The sequence below is a fragment of the Parus major genome, chromosome 11 (genome assembly GCF_001522545.3).
Source record: "Parus major isolate Abel chromosome 11, Parus_major1.1, whole genome shotgun sequence".
Taxonomy (NCBI): Eukaryota; Metazoa; Chordata; class Aves; order Passeriformes; family Paridae; genus Parus; species Parus major.
In genome coordinates, this window is record NC_031780.1 from 9,753,051 (window position 1) to 9,775,127 (window position 22,077).

The window sequence follows — 22,077 nt, forward strand, 5'->3', positions numbered from 1 at the left end:
TTAACATCATGCCTGATATTCAAAAACTAAAATGCTGCTATTGGATGATAATCCTTGAAATGAGAATGAGAATTACCTAGTACTCAGCTTATGAGAATGAGGATTCTATTTATGTTACATGCATTAAAATGATCAGAGGTGCTTAATTTTTATTTTTCTCCTATCTGAAGATTTACCATATTTTACATGTGTTTGTAAGTACACATATTTATAAAGAACAGTGGAAAAGCTGAAATACACGATTATAAATGCTGTGACCATTTTCTTTTCTCTTTTGTCACAAAATACATGGGACTGGCCAGAAAATGATCCTTTGTCCTAAAAGAGTCAAGCTTTTGCAATTTTTATTAATGCGCAAAATATGAATGGAAGAGCAGGTGCATGCAATGTGCCTCAATCTCTCCTGTTGGAGTTGTTCCACTTGGTATAAATAATTGAATGTCCTAGTGGCCATGGGCAGGGGGGAATAGAGCAAGTGGGCAGGATGACAGCATAGCCCAGTGACCAGAACAATCATCTGGGCTGCAGGGAAACCCAGGCTCAGTTCCTTCCTCTGAATCATGAGAGGATGTTCATATTTCTCGCAGGAATGTCCTAATCACTAGGCTGAGGACTATTTTAGAACTGCTTTCACTCATTTGTATGTGTCTGATAATTGGGCTTCATTTCCAGTCAGAGGGTTTTGAGGGAAAATATTTCTGCAAGAGTTATTATTTTTCAGTGGGGAAAAAGAATTTTGTCATATTTTTGGCCATATCTGGTAATAAATAGGATTTAGAATATTAGCTAGTCATGGTTTCCAATGTACATCAGTGTTAGTCAAGCTTAAGATAAATACAATTAAATATCTTATGGGGGACTAGAACTAGAGAATTTAATTTGCAAGAATGGGGTATATCATCTATTTCTTACAGCTGCTTAGTTTCTAAATTTGATATCTTAAAACTGTTGGAGTTGCTATAATTTCAGATAAAATGTCTTTCCACAGGCAAAAGATAATTTTTCATAAGCTTTTAAAAAACTAATAAAGTAGTAATCTACAGTACTTTATTATTTAGAACCCTAGCCTTGGGGATATGATTTGCAAGGATTTTTTTTTTTTATATCTCAATTCAGGGTGTACATGTGAATATATCTGTCAGTCTTTTCTATAGGTTTTTTCTTTCTACCAAATGCTGTCTGCATTCAGTCCATAGAAGCACTACCACCTCTTTAAGTGGTAATGCTCCCTGCAGAGTTTTTAGCCTGTAGGAGATATGATTAGGGGGTGATAGTGTTAAGCACTCCTCCTGTATCTGCTGGCCCACTATGATAACCTTAGGGTTACAATGCATGTCTGACAAATACAATTCCATTGTGACTAGCGCCTTATGGCAATTTAGGAGGCTTATTCATCATTTTACAACAGACTTCTGTCAGGGATTTTGCTTATTTGCCCTTCACTGGTGTACAGTAGTTGTAGGTTTATCTCTAGGACTCCAGCCCTAATAACCAATAACAAAGTGCTTAAGCTCTAAGCTTGTGAGAAATGGACTTACATTATACTCCAACTGCACCTTAGCTCTCGACTGATAAGACAATGTGTCTTTGAGAGAAGGAAGGATTTGTATGAACTGATCCTTTACAGTATGGTGTATGCATTGGTAGAAGATATGGGGAAGTACATTGTGTTCTAACCATCAGATCCCAGCTTTTTACATATAAAATGCATCCTTACTATCATTAGAAATGTTTTCCTTTAAAATATGAAAATGAAGAGATAGCTTGCCTTGGAAATTGCACTACAAAGTTGTTTGTAACGATGGTGTGGGATTTGGAAGAACTGAGTTACTTTTGATGAAATCCCCATGATTATGGTTTAAATTACACAGATTTATTTAAGGAACAACAAAAGTTGTTGTTTTTTTTTTTTATTATTATTCAGATTCCTGCTGGGTTCTGGATATTAATTAGGTAGTGGTTCCAGATGAAATCCAGGAGAGAGGAAAAAAAGCTCTACTCACATTTTAATAACCCAGAGAATTTTAAGTGGCTAACCATATTGTTTACTATATATCAGTCTGAAGAATAAAGAATAAAAGCGCATGAATAGGCAGGCACACAGCATGGAAGAATAGCACCGTACACCCCAGCTAAAGAGCATTGTATATTCAAGGTTTAGATCTTCCACCCAGCAGATTTAGAGCGTGAGGGGGCAACATTTGAGAAGTGTGTACTGAACAAACACAAACATGAGGATTGCCTTTTTTCAGTTTTAAGTGTGAAAACATTAGCTCTCCCTCTATGCCTTTGAAGTCTTCTCTTTCTAGCAAAGCTCTGGCAGGAGGGAGGTCTTTCAATTAGTTTCTCACCCATAATGATTTCTTTGAGAAATTTTAATCAGGTTTTCCATCACAGAGTGCATTTGTTGCTGGTACTTGATCTCTTGGCCAGTTGAAGCTTCTGTGGTCCTTTGTCTCTTGAGGGTCTTTTATAAACTTTCTGGAGTAGTTATTAATCATGGAACTTTTCTAATTTTTTGAGGTGTAAAACTGCACAGAGAAAAATACCGGTGTAGTGACATGAGCTAATTATCTGCAATGGTACCAAGATAAGAGGTAGTATGTTAGCAGTAATGCCTACAACAGCGTAATTACTTTCTGTTTCCATTATTTTGTAGGAACCACATAATTAGCTCACTGTACCAGAAGCTGTCTGCTTTTTATGGCAACCTGTACTGCTAATCACTAGAAAAGTTTGTGTAAGTGATCTGTAGTCTTTGCATTCGTAGAGTTGCACCAAGTAATTTGGAGGGGCAGCTGTATGCTGGCCCTTCTGCAGAGGTAAGGAGTGAGAAAGAAGAGACTGACAAAGCTGAAGGAGCAAAAGGAGTGAAATCCTCACTACAGCTTCACAGAAATATTTAGTAAAGTCTCAGCCACTTCATACAATTTTCTCTGGATTAAAGTATACATGCTCATCCTCAGTCTCTTGAATCCAGTCTACATTAAAGAATTTTGCATGACTCAGTGTGCGTTGATTCTCTTAAACAATATCATTTATTCTGACTCGCTGAACTTCAAAGGGGATGCTTTCTTATAAAAGCATAACTTCAGGAAGGAAAGGGCTCAACAGGGCCAGATTATTCATTATGAAGGAGATGCTCTTCTTTGTGGTGTTTTTTGGCAATGCCATGCTCTAGCAAGGCATTCCGCTGTGATGCTTGGGACATTGGTTCCGTGCCTGTTCCTGCCCTTTGCAGTTCCTGTGTCCATGGGAGGACAGGTCACCATTGTGCCAGGGGTCTGGCAGAGCTGGGGCTGCCACTCCCACCAAGGCAGGGCAGGAAGGTCGGGCTGCACCTGGGAGAAGTTGCTGTAAGGAGGAAGCAGAGCTGAGCTGAGCTGGGCTCTTGCAAAGCTCCATGCTGCCTACCCATAGTCACACCATTGGAATCCAGTGGGGACAATGCCACTGCTGGCAACAAGGCATTACAAAACAAACAAAAAAAAGGGCACTATTGCACTAACTTATTTCTGTTATTTCTACTGCCTGAAAGCTGACTTTTGGGGATATGAGTGAAATCTATGTACACAGTACTTTAGACAAACAGGAAAGAAAAAATAAAAGTGTTTTACACATTTACAAGTTGGATAGGGAATTTTGCTGTCCTATCTCCCCACAGCCTTTATTTAAGTAAAAATTCACTAAATTTGGGGGATAAAGAACATGCTTTTAATCACCATTTCCTTGTACTTAATTCAAATCCTGTTGTCAGATAATTATAGATGCTGCTTTTTCAGATAATATTGCATAATTCAATGGAAAACAAAAAAAGGTCTGTAAAAAGTGGTTATTAAATTCAGCTTTAGATATTTGATATGGTTTTCAAGTACCTCTTTATTTATTTGAGAAAAGGAGTCCTCTTGAAATGTGCTCTTTCTTCTTCTCCTCTGTGGCCTTGGAGCTGGTCCCTCTGCGTACTGCTCCTACATTAATTATTATGGTAAATAGAAAAGATCAGGTGATAACATGAATACTCTTAAAGCACACCACTAAGACTTTAAGGCAGGCAGCAGTGCTACATGGTTGTAAGCTATACACTGCCTGATTTATTTATGTTTTTAATGCACCAGTAAAAACAAGGCATTCTTTAGCTCCTGTTTGATCCTTCATCCTGGGCCTGTCCTTGCTGACAAACCCCCCCTCACTGCAGCTGCTATTCCTTGTGCTCTGTGAATTGCCCCGTTGTGCCAGCAAAACCAGGAGCTCAGAATAAAAACCCCCTCTGCGCTGCTGGACTGGTCATGTCAAAAGCCACCTAGGTTTAATTCCACTGAAATCAGTGAAGTTACACAAAGCATTACTTGGGGTCCATGCTAAGCCATTGCATTGCTCACTGCTTTATAAAGTGTTTAGCATGTGTGTTTTGTCCCCTGGGAGCTGTGTGTGTTTGAGCAGGGGTTCTGTGAGGGCAGGGAAGGGGGAGACCCCCAGCATGAGCTACTCAAGCTTTTTCTTTCGTCTCGAGTGCTAGTAGGAAGGCACTCCACCTTTGCAAACAGAGGGGACACTGTTGCTGGAACAACACAAGACAAACTAATTTGGTTCCTAAAAGCAAGATTATTGATATTCTGAACACCTTAGGGTGTTCTGAAACTTCAGGAAAGCATGATATATACAAAATGTGGTTCTGCCACTGGCAACATTAAGAAAATTTAACTGAATGTCCCAAGTTTAAGTAGCACAGCAAAAGAAAATTTATTCTAACACTTCCTTATCAGACATTGATTAGAGCAGATTTGTCATGGCTAGAAGGCTCAGATTATAGTGCTTTGAAGGTAAAATATCCAAGCTGTCCCTGCTCGGTTTCACAGACTAGGACCTCTTCTTTTCTTATTTTTGGAATCAGTTTCAGTACTCTAACACAGCAAAATTTGTTGCTGAGTAAAATATATTAAAGGCCAATCACTACTTTTACCCTATTTCCTTTGTATTTCAATATAAATCTATGATTTCATGTTCAGTTCTCACTCCCATCTGTTGTCTGTGATCTGGTGGTGTTGAACAGATAAAACCCCATAAATTCCCCTGTGCTTGGTTTGGAGAGCATCATGTACCTATCTGGATGCTTTTGTTTGGCTTCTTGCCTATTTTCTAGATAAAATATTATGCAAAAACAAAGATGAGAAACTAAACATAATAAAACTCCATGAAGTGTCTGTCCTATGTCTGGAAGTCTGGGATGCCAGGCTGCAGTAGTGCTGGGGCAGGGGGATTGATACTCATTAGCTGCAGGCCTTTCACTGCCTTTCAGACCAGCTTGTAACTGTGTGGGGATCTTTTCTGCATTTCCCCATTGATTTAAAAACACATATAATAATAATTTGGCAGAGCAATAGAACAGCATCAACAAAATCCATAGGTTTTAAAAGGTAAAATATTTACAAACCATTTGCAGATGGTGACTTGAATACTGCAAATATTTGCTCTGCTTGCAAATTGGCTAAATGAACACTGCAGAAAATCACATGGAGCTACATAGAACATGGGAGAATGCAATAGTTTGATGTATTTTGTTGCATTTATAAGTATGTAAACTTTATTTTGAATAGTAAAAAGAATGAATCAATAAGTGGCTGTCCTTTCATTACAACTATTTCAGCACCAAATTTGGGAGGACTGATTCTGGTGGACAGTGCATAGACTGAATTGGCCTCTGCTTATTCCAATGCTGAGTTTCCAAGAGATCCAATGAGTTTCCAATAGCTCTATGGTATTTGTGTTTGTTTTATAATTAATGACTCCTCCATAAAGATGTCATGGCAGATAGTTTAGGAATTTGGGCTGGGAAAGGGATAAATTTTTTTGAGCCATGTCTAAAATAGTTTTGAACATCTACTGTACAGTTAATCAACAAAAGAAGAAAAGAAGTGTTCTTCAAACAATCAGACCTGCCACAAACAAGTCACTTATCTCCAGTTTATCTTTGTATTAGCTCCATAAAGCTAATTAGTAAAGAATTAATGCTGGTCTGGTTTACAGTCATGGAAGATATTATTTGCTTTTCTAATATGATGTTTTAAACCAAGAGAGCCTGTGGATGTTGATAACTTTTCACTGCTGAGGTACTTTGTGAAGGCTTATGTGATTATATGGGTAGAATGATACACTTAGAGGAATGTTGCTCTTATATAATCTGATATGGCTCTTCATTTACCTTATCAATGCATAATGAAGAATAAAAGTATTGTTTCTCACATTTGGAGAAAAAATGATCAGTAAATATTTTAGCTATAGACAGCCTTATTTTTATTTTTATTTTTATATTTATATTTTTATTTTTTCCAGAATCAATACTTTAAAATTGTAGCAATGTCTGCCTTTAAAATATGTATCTATAAGTGATAGAACTTATCTTTGAAATTGATAGAACTTTGAAACACCTTGCTTGCAGACTAGTAACTTCCTTCCACAGGGCACAAAGCCAGCGCCCAGACCTATTAGCAAAGTGAGATTCGTCTCAATATGTGTTTTTAGGGAGTTGTTTAATTGCAAAGTTGACTCTTATTAAAAGAGAACAATGAGAAAACCGGGCAGTTATCTGGCCTTTCTCCTAAAACAGCAATTATACCACTGCTGATACGCTAAGCTAATCTGCATTTTAATTTGTGTGTTTGAACAGTGCCCGTTTGGTTCCGGGACATTTGTCAGTGCGCTGCCTGCCCGCGGCTTGGCACGGAGCGCCTGGCACCGCCGCCTGCCGATTCATGAGTCCGCGGGAGGCCAAGGTGGCAGCGGCCCCCTGAGCTCGGTGACTGCTCCCACTCACAGGCCGCTCAGGGACTGCCTGCCCAGCGGGGAGAGCTCGCTGCCTCTGGCACATGCAGAACAGCAGGGGAAATCGGAGCCAACAACCTCCCACAAACCATTTGTAATTCCCCACAGCTTCCTGGAAATAGCCCTTCAGCCTGCCTGGAGATCAGTTCGTGGGGAGCACAAACTCTCTGATGCAGGTGGCTTTTCTTAACAGAAAGATATGAAAGCCTTCCTCACTAACACGATTTGAGATCCTTCACCATTCCACTTAGCAAGTAAATGACATCAAATGAGGATCTATCACAGGCCTTGAACTTTTTGTTAATATCTGAGGTCAGTCAGGCAGTGCAAATGTTGGGGTTCAGTGCTGAGTGAAATTGAATTGGCCTGGAGAAAGCAGGACTTGATTTAGCTCTAAAACAGAAAGCCACCTGAGGAGTGCTCAGAGTTTTTTGCTGGGCATGTCCTAATAAAAGGTGGAGTGGAGCAATTGAGTCATTGACTCATTGATGTTGAAAAAGACTTCCAAGATCATTGAGTTCAACCTTTGACTGAACACAATCATGTCAACTAAACCATGGGACCAAGTGTAGCATCCATTTGTTAAATGTGAGGGTTTCAATAGTTCTTAATCAGACTTCTACTTTGGGAGCTAAAAGAGGTAAACTGTGCTAAAAACAAGATAGTGTAAAAATCTCTGCTTATTTTAGGAGTAATGGGAATGCAAGAAAAGAGATAAGTATATAGAGTTATATTGCTATGTGTATATTACTGTTGTGTGATACATATAAAGGTATGTGTGTGTGTGTACTAAAACAGAGACTTTAATGTAGAGTAGAAATGAGACAGAAATCTGTTGAGAAATCACAAAATTTCACATGAAGAGCTCTTCTCTAAAAGTGAAAACAGAAGAGAAAAAAAGGATTAACCCCAAACTTTTCCTAAAAGATGTCTTAAAGAAGATTAGACAAAGCTTTTTCATCATTGGGAATCCTTCTAATATGCAAATGTATTTGGAATAAGTATTGGGTAAAAGAAAAGTAGTTTGATTAATGGAACCTGTCCTTTATAGTTCTGTTGCAATGTGCAAGGCTCTGTGTTGTGCCTCTGTGTGTGTGTGTTTCAGCAGTAGCATAAGCATGCTGGCAAAAGCCACTGCCAAGTCTCATTAATTGCAACTCCCGCAGACTTATTCAGCCATAGAACTCTTATTTGTGGTGTAGTTTTACATTAATTTGGGATATGGGTTTCCTTTAAATTTCAAACTGCATAGAGCAAAGTCTATCCTATTTAAAGAAGGGAAAACAGAAGGTGGCTAGATCTTAGGAGAGAAGCAAGATGATTTGCCCCTTAAATTCATTAGGATTGCTATATGGTCTCATTTTTGTTGACAAGTGCAGTCCAAACCCCCCAATAAGTGAGAAAATTCCTATCCAACATGCTATTTCAGCCAAAGCTGTGTAATTGCCCAATATCACAGGCATGAACGGCAGGAGGGCAAAGGAGTTCAGTCAAGACCCCCCAGTGTTTGTGTTTGGTATGAAACACTCCATACAAAAATAATGATTTTGGCTCCTTGAGCCTCCCTCCAGTAGTATGTTCAAAAACTTTGCCAGTTGCTGTTGTACTTTGTTCTCCAAGAGTACACTGTAGAAAATGCAGCTCCACTAAAGAGTGGCCAAAGGTTAGACATTTGTGGGGAAATAAAGGAAATTTTTTTATATATCAAAGATTGGTACAAACACATGAATTTAGTTTGAATAATATTTGTTGTGTCTCCAACAAGGCTGAGCTGCCCAACACTTCTAAAACTGTCATTATTTTGCCTGGCTTTAATTTTTGCAACCATTCTCTGAATAACACTGACTGTTTAAGATTTTTGTTGAATGACAGTAATGTTACTTTTGTACATTACAAAAAAGAATTTCTATATTTCTGTAGATTTTCAGCACTAAATTATATTATGGACTTTAAATGGCTTTTTAATTAAGCTATCCTATTAATTGGAAAGTTTTACAAATTAAAACCATATCCTTTGTGGTCAGTATTTCCTTTTACACTTTAAAATTTCAACTATTAACCGATGATGGACGTCATAATACAGTGAAGAAAAAGCTTCACTTTTTAGGTTGGTATCACTTGGAGATCAGCTAAGCTGATGGAGGAAAGTTCTCGGAGTCTACTGGGGGAGAGGTAACAAAAGGTTTATATGGTAGGAAAAAAAGCATGTATTTATTGATCCTTCTGTCTGTCATAGACCTATGCTATCTATCAAATCAGCAGTCTGCTAGGAATCCCAGTATCCTGGATGTGGACACCAAAGTGCCTTTAATTAAAATACTTCTCTCAATGTATTTTGTTTCTATAGCTTTCTGTTTATTTATAAACCATTAAAATATGGCATATATGGAATCAATGTGCATCAAAGTACTTCAAAAGATCCATTGTTTCTAAAACCTGGGACTTAAACTCTGATTTTATTTTATGTATGAGGAAAGAAAGACAAAGTTCTCTACAGATTTAGGAAGAGAACATAACTCATTCCCCTGAGCTAGCTGCTGAAAACACATACTTCCTAAGAAAAGACCAAAAGCAGAAACAATTCAAATAAGTGAGAGAGAGAAAGAAAGAGGGGACTGAAACTCTGACATGACTTTGAACTTCCAGGCCCTCAAATTGCAGCTCAGACTGTTGTCAAACACAACTGCACAAGGCAGGTTGGAAAGCTATGGGGAAGCCTTGGGATGGCAGCCTGTATTTATCAGTTCTAAGGCTGGTGTTTGAATTTTATATGCATATTTTATGTCATATATAGATAAATATGACATATATATATAAGGAATTATTTCTATATAAAAGAAGATTAGGAAATTAGGAAAATAAGAATTGTTAGTTGAGCTCTGCCCAAGGGCCTGCACTGGCAGTTCTGTTTCAAACAGTGGCTGCCCTCTGATTATCCAGCAAGTGTTTATCCCACCTAATGGAAAATGGAGTAACAAGATGATGCACAAAATTCTTCTCATCCCATGGAGCCAGTTGCTGGCCTAGGTTCTGATGCATGTGGGTTGGCATCCTATGCATGTGTTTACCTTGTTGAGAGTTATTTAAAATGTTGAGAATGTAAAATAACTTAAAGAATCTTGGACAGAATTAATTCCAGGAGTAACTTGACTAGAAAAATCTCTTCTAGAGTTTAATACCACCTTTATAAGTTCAAGTGTGACATATAGGTTTGTGGCCTCTAGCACTAGATACGTTAGATAATTAGATAATTAGAACATTAGATAGCCCCGTGCAATTTCCACTGGAGTTTTTCCAGCTTTGGCATGAAATCTTCACATCTTATGAAATACATCCTGGTGCCCTTTCTTGGGTAGAATCCTCTGTGAATGCAGGATTTGGGTAACAGCCAGAGGAATCCCCAGTGTGAAACTCCTGTCCTGGCATGCAGAAGGGGCACCAGTGGATTGTATCTTCCTGGCTGCTCTTTGGGTGCAGAGTCTTGGGGCTTCCTCTCCAGAAGCCTTCACCAGTAGTGAGTTTCCAGAAGAAGATGCTACATTGCCTTTTTCAAGCTGCAGTGGGCTAGGAGAAGTTTTGCTGAAGTCATCAGACTTTGGTTTGAACCTACATTTTTGTCGTTCTAGGTAAGAGTTGTTAAAAGAGATAAATACTGTTTATATATATATATTTAATGGGCTAGTAACTTGCTAAAATAGGGTCATTACCACACAAGAGATCAAGCTCTTTTGCCTCTTGATCTTTCTTGGTTTTGAAAAAGGTCAGAAGAATAAAGGTCTTACTGGGGATAAAAGTCTTAAGAGAAGTTCTTTAGTGTAATTTTTTTATGTTAGTATCTCTTTTTTTCCTCCTCTGTCTCCACTGAAGCATGGAGGAGAATAGCTTTAGTTAGATTTGGGCTTTTTCATGTGGTCATATACATATACAGAAGACCTGAAAGCTAAATCTTTGTTTTCTGTTGGCTGTGTATTTCTTCCAAGATCCCAGCTCAAGTGAGTGTGATATCTTTGTGGCTGCAAAACCCTAAGGGGGACCCCTGCATACACTCAAAAATACAATTGCAAAAAGCTCATTCCTTTATAGAGCGGATTACTTTTAGATTTACTTCGATGTGATCTGTACAGATTCCCTTCATCTAAGGGGAGGTCTGATTCTCTTAGCTGACTTACGCAGCCACACACCAAGAGAGCCTTATTTTGTGGAAGCCAAATCTCATTAATGGCAATCTGCTGCCCATCTTTTAATTAGCCAGAGAATTGGTGACACTTCACAACCACAGCAGTGGCAATAAATAGCATTGTAATAGAAAATAAGGTGAGGTGTCCAGCAGAATAGAAAGCCCGCATTTATCTACATTAGTCTACTGACTGGATTCTCATTTTATATGAGGTATTGTTGTATCCATATTTATTATGGCCCAAATACACAAAAAGTTAATATTTTTAGTTTCTGATATACCTTCACCATTAGCTAACTTGGAGATTTGAAATGACACAGATTTCAAACTAAGTGTGAAATCTTTTTTTCTGTAGTCTGCATTCCTTGGATTTGATGTAAATACTAACTGATCTTTTAATGAAACCATGTACCTTAAGAAGATTCAAAGAATTGTTCCCACTATTTAAAGACACTACCATTTTTTGGCAAAATTTTCAGGCCCATACACTGTGGTATGCATGAGTTGCTATTAATTAAAAATTTTGTAACATACTCTTCCTATTTGCATGTTGATTTTATCAAGTGCAGGAAAAATTGTATTATTTAGGTTTGCATAGTGCTTGATATAAGGACTTCTCTCTCTTTTGGTTTATACAACACTGTGTTCTATAGGGATTCATAAACAATTTGTGCTGCAATCATTTTCCACTTACTTCACTTTGTTTTATAGAATACATTTTATGCTGCAGTTTCAGCATATATCTTTGTGATTCAGTAAACCTACCTAGTCCAGAATCAATACTTACATTTTCATTCCCCATAATAGTAAAGGACATATAAAATGCATGAGACAAAGTAAGCTCTTTCTAAAGATATAGATTAAAACTGAAACTGCACTTAGAAATGTGAAAAACTGAATGAGGAGTTCTGAGTCTGGGACAGTTGTCTGTGATACAGAGGAAATATTGAAGACTGTCAGAAAGTATCAGAACATGGTGATAGCAGTACTAACCAGTGCCACTGCCCTGCTGGTCTGCAATCGATTGCTGATGAAGTAATTATTTATTTTGTCTACTGTTAACTCTAGAGACTTTTATTGTAGCGATGCAGGATAAAATGTACTTATAAACAGGAGAAATTAAAGTCAGTGGGAAACAATTTCACACTCCCCTGTTTCACGTGTGTCTTCCATGAACCATTACCTGTGAACATATGAACCATCAATGGTGCTGAGAGTTCTGAGCTCAGCAGTAAATCCAGTACTGATGGCATCTGAACTGGGATGTTAGGAATTATGGTAATTCATATTACCTCTATCATGGTTCACCTGGGTTTACAGTACAAATCATATACGTGCTTTTCCTGAATTTTTGACTCACTCTAAAATGCAACAGTGAAGAGAGATCCTGGTTTTGGAAAACTATTAAGGTAATTTGTGGACTGAAGACATGCACTTCCTTAGAAGAGTTTGAAGGTACTTTATATGGTAAAACATCTGAATCTTTTATGCTTAGCATATAAAGTAAATATTCATGAAATGATAAGTATGACCACGACAATTGGATATTCTGGGTTACTAGTCTATAATGGAAATTTTACAACATCCTTTCAAACTTAACTTTGCTTTATACCTAATAAAAAATAAGAAATCAAATGGCTAAGATATGCATTACAAAATAAGTAAAAGATCAGAAGACAAAACATTTATGTATTTATGATACTGAACTGGGAGCTGTGGTTCTTCTGCGCTGTTTCACTGAAGTCAGCCTGTAAGAAAATCTTATTTTGTTCCCTTTTCAGGAATTAAAGAGAAACTGGGGCTCTGTGAAGAGAGTTAGGTCTGAAAGCCAGCTGGTTCCCAACAGCAGCCTGACCTGGTCATAGAAAGGTGAATTATAGCAACCACTGGGGAGGGAGTACTCCGTGACATGCTGTTGCTTTAAAATGTCATTTGGTTGTGTTTATAAATGTTGGTTTTAGTATGGGTGGGCAATAAAGGCTGGTTTGTGCAGAGGAGAAACTTCTTGGAAAGGTAGCTAACACTCAGTTCAGCTGTCTCTGGACATGACAGGGATGATGCTCAGTAGTAGATATGCATGATGGTATTATTGAGGTTTTCCTCCAGTCCCTCTGGGTTAGAGTTGTTCCATGACAAATATCCCAGAACAGCAGTCCTCATCTTTAACTGAATGCTGTTCTTTATGACAACAAAGTCATTGAAACAATTGCTTTTCTGCCCTGTCCATGATCACAATCTTTCTTTTCTCAAGTAAAATATGCACATGACCAACTATTAATTTGTCTTGTGTCAAGCTCATGCAAATATGATTAAAGAAACCAGACAATAGTTTCAAGCAAAGATTAGTTACTTGGGATGATTTCTTTAAACTATAGTCATAACATCTATTCTTTTTATTATAAAGGTCAGGCCTAAACAGGCATCTCTCATTAGATTTTTCAGGTATGTGTTGAGCTACAGAGAGTGGCAGTTTGCATGAAAACAGTGTATTTCCCTGTGTGCACACTTGTATTCCATGTCCTACATACTGTGGTGTGGTATCCTCTTCCAGAGAGTTACCTCTGATGGACAGGATTAGGGGAAATCCTTGTTTCTTTGGTGATTTTCAAACACTATCAGACAATGATGCCAACTAAGAGTGAATTAATGAGATATTGGAGCCTGGCAAGTAGAAAGTGGCTTTAAATAACCCTGATTAGCCTTTCCTCAGTTCCTTAGAGTGCAGGCAAGGCTTGAGCAACAACAAAGACCCCACACTCACACTTTTTATTAGTTTGGTGGAAAAAGAGTGTGCTTTTCAGAGGGTGTTAATTAAAAGATTTAGGTCCATTCACACTGCCCATATCCCTTGTTTCATCTTTCCCTCCTTTTTGTGTAGTTTGTTTGCCATGTGAGAGGTAGAACTGCTGTTATGACAGAAAATGTTGACTTTTAAAGAGTTTGCTCAGATCTTATCTGTGAGAAAAATATAAGCTGTAATTGAGCATATGAGTTTCACTTTTTATGTGATGGCTTTATTAGACATGAACTTTTATTTTAAGTAACTTAAAATGTCTTTCAGTCTTTTCAAAACAATTTTCACTACTTTTCTTTCTTAAAGGATATGTCCCCCACATCTTTGTAGTTGCTACATTTTGCCTGTTTAGTAAAAAAATAAAATTTAAATCTTCAAACTCTTTAATCATAAAGCTGTGCTTTTATAAACCTTAAGCATAGTAAAATCACTGCATCAGCCTCTTCTAGTTATATGGAATCCAGAGTGTACAGACTTTGTTCAGCCATGAAGTTTCTCAGAATCTCAGAAAGATAATTAAATGTATTTTGAATATCTGAAACTTGAGTAAATTATTCAATTACAAAATTATCTGCTGTATTTCAGGACTTTTTTTTTTAATTGCATGTACAATCCCACACCTTCTTCCCAAATGAGATAGACTGTATTTATTTTTCTGGTTCAGCCAAAAATTCTGCAGCTTACCAAAAATCCATCAAACAAAAATGTAGAAACAGGAGACAATAGAACACTCAGATTATTTTTTGTGATATTCAGATCCTGAATCTGAATTGTAGTCAATGAAGCCATGGGGATATGAGTGAATGAAAAATACATAGATATCACATTAATTTCTGGCTTACAAATTTGTTTCTTTTAAGGCTATACTATAGATATATGTAGGCATCTCTAATTGTAATGTGAAACTCAGCATACGTGTACTGAGCATGACTTGGTGCTGAGAAAAATCCTTTGTCCTCACCTTTAAAATTGTATTATACAAAAGAGGATGTAAAAATCAAAGGGCTCACTTTTACTTGAGAAGTGAATGTGCTGGGTGCAAGACTGCTCTGCTGAAGTGAAATGTGTAATCTCTAATAGCTCTGAAATATTTTTCATAAAATTTTTTGATCGTTGATTGTTTGAGTATGGGAAGGTGAGGATACTGGTGGGGCATTTGGGAGGAAGGGAGAGAATTCTGGGGTTTTTTTATAAAACAAGCTAATAGACAGTTAATTATTGCTGCATGCTTTCACTGGCAAACATCTACAGCACACTTTAAAAAAGAAAAAAGGAAGGGTGATTGCTGCTTGTTAATGGACTCTGCTATTTTACAGCACTGTAGTCGAGCAGCCACCTACAGTTCATCCTTATGTTAATACTAACATTACCAATTTTAACATTATATGCCTCTTTCCACTGGCCCCTGTTGGAACCAACAGCCTACGGCAAGTGCTGTACTGCCTTTTACTTAATTGCTTCTTAAAGCTAACAGTGAATTACATTAAGTGTAATTTCATTGTCGTTGGATCTTGGTGAGTTTGAGGTGGCACGTTTGCCATGGGAGTTCTTTTTCTCTGGTTCAGTGGCTATATCCGGGTGGGATGCATTTCTCCTGGAGTAATCCAGGAGAATCTTTCCTTTGAAGAGGAACAGATGTAGATTTACATATCTGGAGGTCTCTGGCCTCTGATGAGATTAGTTGGTGTTTTTAAACCCTACTGGAAGGTGCATATTTAATAAATGCCTAAAGCAAGCCTGTGTGAAATGGCTGGGCCCTGGGAGACTTTGAATGAGAGGAGAGGAGGAGATGTCAAGTTGCACATTGTGGTACCATCATAATCACTGCTGAAAATAGGCCAACACTTGAAACAACGAACAGATTCAGATTCTGTTGTAAAAGCAGTCAAGAAAAAATGGACAAGGGAAATTCCTCAAAAGCGTTTAGGTTTAAATTTCAAATGATCATTTTGTTTCTAATTTCTTAATTGGAAGGACATGAAAACGTAAAGGTTTTAAAGCTGGCAATCCTCCCTGCCCCCTGCCAAATAATCTATGCTTTTTAAACACGCTTATTTGAGGTAACTGCATGCCTTGCAATAGAAATTAGTATTTTTGCCTTATTGAAAGACTTTATTTTGAGATGGAGGGGAAGGGCTTGTGGTAAAGCTGGAGGTTAAATAAACTTCCATGAGAAAGAGTAGGCTTGTTTGACAGCAGATTTCTGTTCTTTTAAAAAGAAAATAAGTGTGAAACAGAAGTTAAAAATTCTACATCAAACACTTCTCTTTGTGTGCTGTTCCTTGCAGTGTAGCTACGTCATATACGCTACCATGGTAAAACTACAGCGACACGTTCTCATTACTGCTGGTTTGGATCCAGATCCCGCAATGATTTTTGATTGTATTCACAGCAACAGAAATTGTCCAGGGCTTTGTAAATGCCTTATAATCTCATCCCCCTTCCTTTCCATTCACCTCTCTTTAGTTTCTCGCAGTATTTTTATTTTCTCTCAGAAGCCAGCGCTTGTGTCGCCCTGCGCTGCCTCTGCGTGCGGCAGCCCGTGCTGCCCGGCGGGCTGTGCCGCACCACTGCCCGAGACTGCGGGGTGCTGGCAGAGCTGGTACCCGGCCACCTTCATCTCCTGCCGCCCCAGAGCATCCCTGCTTCCCGCTGTGGCCCTGCACCCTGCCGCAGCTCTGTCCTCCGCACCGAGTCCCCGTCACCGGCAGTGCCATCTGCTCCCTCCCGTCATGCAGGGCCCGAGCCAGCCCCGCTCTGCCGCTGGCCCCTGCAGCGCTCCTTTGCCGCTCCTCGCACCCGCCTAACGCGGCTGAGCTCGCCCCTGTCCCACCATCCAGACATTCCTGCCTGTCCTCTGTCGTCTGTCTCTGTCGGTCACCTCAGTATTGCCATTGAAATGTCAGTGCGGGCTCAAATTTCTGGGACTTGGGGTGTTTCATCATTCCGGGGGGCTCTGCCGTAGCTGGATGCTGCAGAGTGAAGGGGCTGCTGCCCTTCCAGAGATGCTGGCAGGTCTCAGCCAAAACCCGCCAGCGACACTGTTAATCCTCACGTGAAAGGGCAAAAAGCTAAAAGAATACAAGACTCTGCTGAGATTAACAGAGAAACAAACAGAGCCCAGTGTAACAAAAGAAGGTGCTCAGATCTGTAGATAAGGAGCTTTCAGAGCCTCTGAGCAAGGCCCCTGTTTAACTCCCTGCAGAGCACCAAAGGATCTGCAGGGCTCAGAGACAGAGAGGCAGGAGAGATGAAACAGCAAGAGTTAAGACAAGGAGACTGTTCCATGCCTGAACTGCATTTTTCAACTTCCAGCTAAATTTTATTGTGTGGTTAGAACCAGTTCCTGTTCCGGACTTAGTTTAATTTCATTCTGGAAATGCGACCATCTACTATGTAGACACACTATTATTACTCTCCAGCATCTAGTGATAATTGCCCAGATGGGTACAAACCATATTTTACTGTTACTTTTGTTTGGTTAAACTTAGGAAAGGGCCTGCTTGCCATCGGGCTCTGAGTAAGAAAAAGCTTTATAGTATTTGTAAGCAGTATCTTTGCCAGTGATGATGAAAGCAATATAACATTGGTTTTAGAGGAAATTTACTCTTGGGTTGAAGCTCAGCCCAAGGCATATATATCATTTATGTCCTTTTAAGCTTTATTTTAAAGGCCTAAGCAAGACTGATGGTGCACTAGTGTAGACTTGGTACAGTGGAAAATATTGCTCTGGGGACTCAGTCCTTGGCTATTTTTCAGGGAAAACTCCCAATTGTTTTCAATGTGCAAATACCACAAAGGCCCTATTTTGAGTTCTCTCTCATTAGATTGCAAAACTGTTTCAATTATATCCTATGGATTTCACAGTCATGTAACTTCCTGAACACCCACATTGAGGAAAGAAAGGTTTCATGTTTGGATCTCTGTTTTCCTAACATACCAGCAAACAAAACCCCACAGAACCACATAGGACAGCTACAACATGAGTATTATTCTAAGAAGTAGTCAACATTTGTCAGCCCTGACCACATGGTGACATCTGAATTTAGCATACTTTTCCCTGTCCTTGGAATAAAAAGATACCTAGGGAAAGCTTAGTTAGGAAATGACTGTTGACCTTTCCTTTTTCTAAACTATCTTATTGCGGACAGCTTACCAGGTGGAAAAAAACCCAAAAAACTATGTGAGATAAAACTATATATAAAATTAAACAAACTAACTAGAAGACATTGAAAAGCCTCACATCAACATGGTAGTACTAGATTGTCTGCTAGATAGAAAAACAGCATAAATAAAGACTGGATTAGAAAACAGTGGCATTGATAGTACTTGTCAAATGGACTATGCAGCAATAGGTACTCAGCATGGGAAAAATCCATCATAGTATCTGTTCTCATCCAAAACTCTTCTAATAGTTTGCTGAAGTACTGCTTAGCAAGGAATCTCAAGCATTAATCGTATTCAAAACCACATTTATTTTAGGGTTGATTAGTGAAGCTCCTGTTCTAGAGATGCCACTGTGTTACCAGCCTTTGGAGTTTGGATAGAAGTCCTAGTGGGCTTAGTGCAGCTTGCCTTGTATGGAATCAGATGCTGTTTATCTTCTGTCTTTACAGAGTGGGCTGCCCACACAGGCCCCTAGTTCCCTAACCTCTGCTAAACCTCTGCTCATGAGTGTCTGTCAGTTCAATTCTGACCCAAACAACAGGCACTTCACATGACTGTTCTCATCACTATTAAGGGCTTTAAATTTTTGCTGTCTTTTCCCACTTTAATTCTGCTTTGAAAACCTAGTCCTCCTCCTTGACAATTGCTATGGGACAAGGACCAGCTGCCATACAGGAGGTACTTTCCACAAGCCTCTCATTTTTCACAACCTCTCTGCCTTTTGGTTTGCACTGGGGTTTGCTGCTTTATCAGACAAAAGAAATCTTCCAGAACCCGTCTGTCTGTGTGCTAAGGCTGATTCTTCACTCTCTTTTCAAATATAGTCCATAATTTTGGGGAGTTATTTTGCCCATTCAGACTATATAATCTGTTTCCAGAAGTCTAATCTTCACAGAGTGCTTTTTCAAGTTCTTTAGTAGTTTTTTGGCACTAATCATAACCAAAGAAGTAAAAGAGTCTGTGTTACAGATAGTCCAAGATCATTCTCTCTCCAGTATCACTAGAAACATGTTGGTGGACAAGCTATTCTTCCTTTGCTCCATCAGAACTGCGGTGTTTTTTCCCCCTCTCTATTTCAGGGAAGTATAATTTATCGTAGCCCTTTTTTATTCCTGTGGTTAGATTTCTCTCTTTTGATAACACTGAAAAGAAAAATAGATGTCTGTCACTCTTTCTTTTCATAGCTTTATTTCTTTAGATAACAAAGAAGTGAATGTTCATACCATATTTAACTTGCAAGATTTAATTTTTTGAAACTTCTGAATTGCAACATTTAGAAGTTTCTACCTAACTTATCCTTGCTTTGTTTCTCATCTCTGGTATGACTAGCTCTTCTTTTGTTGTGTGTAAGCAATAGTGGCTTGTTCCTCATTAGTGACACACCCCATGTACCTCCAGAATGATGTGGCTGGGTTAGTTTTGCCACAGCAGCTTCTATTTTTGATATTTCTTGTCTGTCTTGAGTTTTTTATAAGCCAATGACTATTGTGTTTAATATTCTCGTGTACCCTTACTAGAGAATGTTCTGCTGTCTGTATGCTGTCCTGCTGACATTTCCTTGGGATCTTCCTTAATCAAATCACTATGACTTACGGCAACATAAGAATTTGGTTTGTCCCTGAACTTTTTTTGTAAGTTTTAAGAATTTTACATTAAGTTTTCTGACGTTATACTTTTTATGGTTTTTATCACATCTTATCCTTTTCTCACTTCTAAATTCTGTATTGGTTGTAATTAGGCTCTCCCCAGCTCTGCAGAATTTTTAAATGAAAAAGTCATATATGTTTGCACTGAACACAACAGTGGGCTCAGTTCCTGTGAATTTATCATGTGCTCTACTTGTGAAACCACCACGTGTGTCTGTCTAAATTAAGCTTTCTTATCAGTAGCTATTCTCTTACAATACATATCTAAATGTCCAAAACATATGAAATACAGTTTAATAGTCTTTTACTCTAAAATCTCTGTAATTCTCTTTTACAACTGTTTGCCAGCCTACCCCTGTAGATTGCTCCCTGCAGCCCAGCTCCCCTTGCCCACGGCCAGGCTGCGCAGGGAGGTCACTTCCATAGGACTGCCCGTGGAGGCAGATTAACCAAAAGGGTTGAGCTGTGTATTTTGCTGTGTATTTCAGTGAGAAGCTGTTCTGACAGCTGTATCTTAAGGATGCTTTCTCAGTGCGGAGCTCTGGAGCCAAATGTAATCTGAATTTCTGTGGAAAAGCAGCAGTCTTAGATTTCTCCTTCCTCTCTGCTCAGCAGCAAACCTGCCTGGTCTGCTCTGCTGCTCAGGACCTGGTTAGATTCATTTTCTTAAGAGATTGGGAGAAACAGGGTGATTTTGTGTTTATGCCACCTAAACTTTGACTCCAGTTGTACAGTCTGATCTATTAGTTTCTTGCTTGCAAGTTGGAGTCAACAGAGGGGGGAAAAAAGAGTAAAATTTGTGGGTTTGAGACAAAGACAGTTTAATGCTCTTCTCTGAAAGATATTATGAAAGTTATCTAAGGTCTTTAATTAAAAAGCCCCTAACTTTGTATTTACTGAAATCATGTACAGATAGTCACTACTTCTATTGGTATCTGTGGCAAAATCCTTGTTATCTAGCACTTCATAGCCAATCTACAAAATAGCTGTCAAAAGTAAATACACAGAGTAACCTCAGTTGGGGAATGGAAGAGAGGTGTTCTTGCTTTCTCTAAAATCAGTTGAAGTTTGTTGTGCAATTATAATTAATTTTGTATTTGTAATTATAGTGGGCACAGGATTGGGCCTAAAAATTATAAAATGTGATCACTGCTGTTGTCTGTGAAATCTGTAATGAATCTTATTGTCAAAGTCACACGAGTCCCTTTTTACTCTTCCTGCTGCAGACCTGTGCTGTGCAGGTTCCCACAGCAAGAGCCAGCCGCAGTTTCCATCCCTCTGCACCCTCACTAACCTGTTCAGCTCTCATACTCAAAAGACCTGCATCATGTAAATCAGGAAAAAAACCTGGAAACTAGTTTTCAGCAGCCATTATTCAGATTTACCCTCTGAAAGCAGAAAAAAGAGGAACAAATGGGCATCATGGCAAGAGAAATTCTATCAGTCCTGAGGGAAGGCTCCAAGTGTGATGAGTGCCTGCCTGTGTGCAGGTCTCTGGGCACTCAGGTATTGGAAGATGTCTGAAGCTTTTGAAGACTGTGACTAAACCAATGTTTAAAGATCTCCTGGTCTTTATCCACTCCTTGTCTTACCTGTCTGGGTGGCAGGACATCCCTCTGCACACAGCTCTGCTGGGGGATGGATGTGCTCTTGCAAATGCTTTTGCAAGTGCCATTCCTTCTTGTGGGAATTGCCTCATGGTGATAGTTCAAAGGATGAACTCTCTCTGAAGATTTACTTTTAAAGCCTATCTGTTAACAAGATGCTTAATAAAAATGGGAAAGCAGAAGTGTTTGGGTCTATTAATAAGGTCACTGATACTTGAATGAAATTCATTCAAATGTGAAGCTATCACAAGAGCAATGAATCTTTTAAGTCTTCTAAATAGGTCTTGAGCTCCATTTGCATGCATCTTTATGAAAAACATGAAGTTCCATGCAATTACAAGTCACATTATGGAAACTACACCTGAAAAAATGATATGTAAAAAATGGCACTGGTTGCCATCTTTGAAAGTATCTGCAATTCTAATCTCATCCAGACATCTTGAGTTCATGAAGACTAATTTGGTATCCAGTTATATGAGTAAATACAACTTAATCATACCTGCATTGAATTCATTCAAACATTCAACAATCCTTGTTCTCAAAAGAAGGGCAGTGCTGACTATTTACAGGCTTACACTTAGGAAACCCCTTCTTGAATCAAAGGCAGAGACACTCCAGTTGGAGCTATCCTGAGTAGCACATGGGTAACCTCCTCTCACCTTTCTGGTCTTGTTTTTTTATCATGCAAACAGCTTTGGCTGGAGTGATGTCCAAGAATCAATTACAAGAAAAAGCTCCTGGCATTCAAAGTGCAGATTTTATGCAGGCCTTATTTTTTTCTTTTTCTTTTTCTTTTTCTTTTTCTTTTTCTTTTTCTTTTTCTTTTTCTTTTTCTTTTTCTTTTTCTTTTTCTTTTTCTTTTTCTTT

General features: G+C 38.7%; 1 long non-coding RNA gene across 2 annotated transcripts in view; it reads left to right on the forward strand.

The window, feature by feature from the left end:
- The window catches only part of LOC117244978, a 136,622-nt gene that overhangs the window by 65,396 nt on the left and 49,149 nt on the right, over positions 1-22,077 (forward strand). Inside the window, exon 5 of one of the 2 annotated variants that reach the window (XR_004499027.1) lies at positions 12,778-14,322. The exons of the other annotated variant lie outside the window; for it this stretch is intronic. This is a non-coding gene — a long non-coding RNA (uncharacterized LOC117244978). Of the gene's footprint in view, positions 1-12,777; positions 14,323-22,077 lie in introns of those variants that run through there. 2 annotated transcript variants of the gene reach the window in all.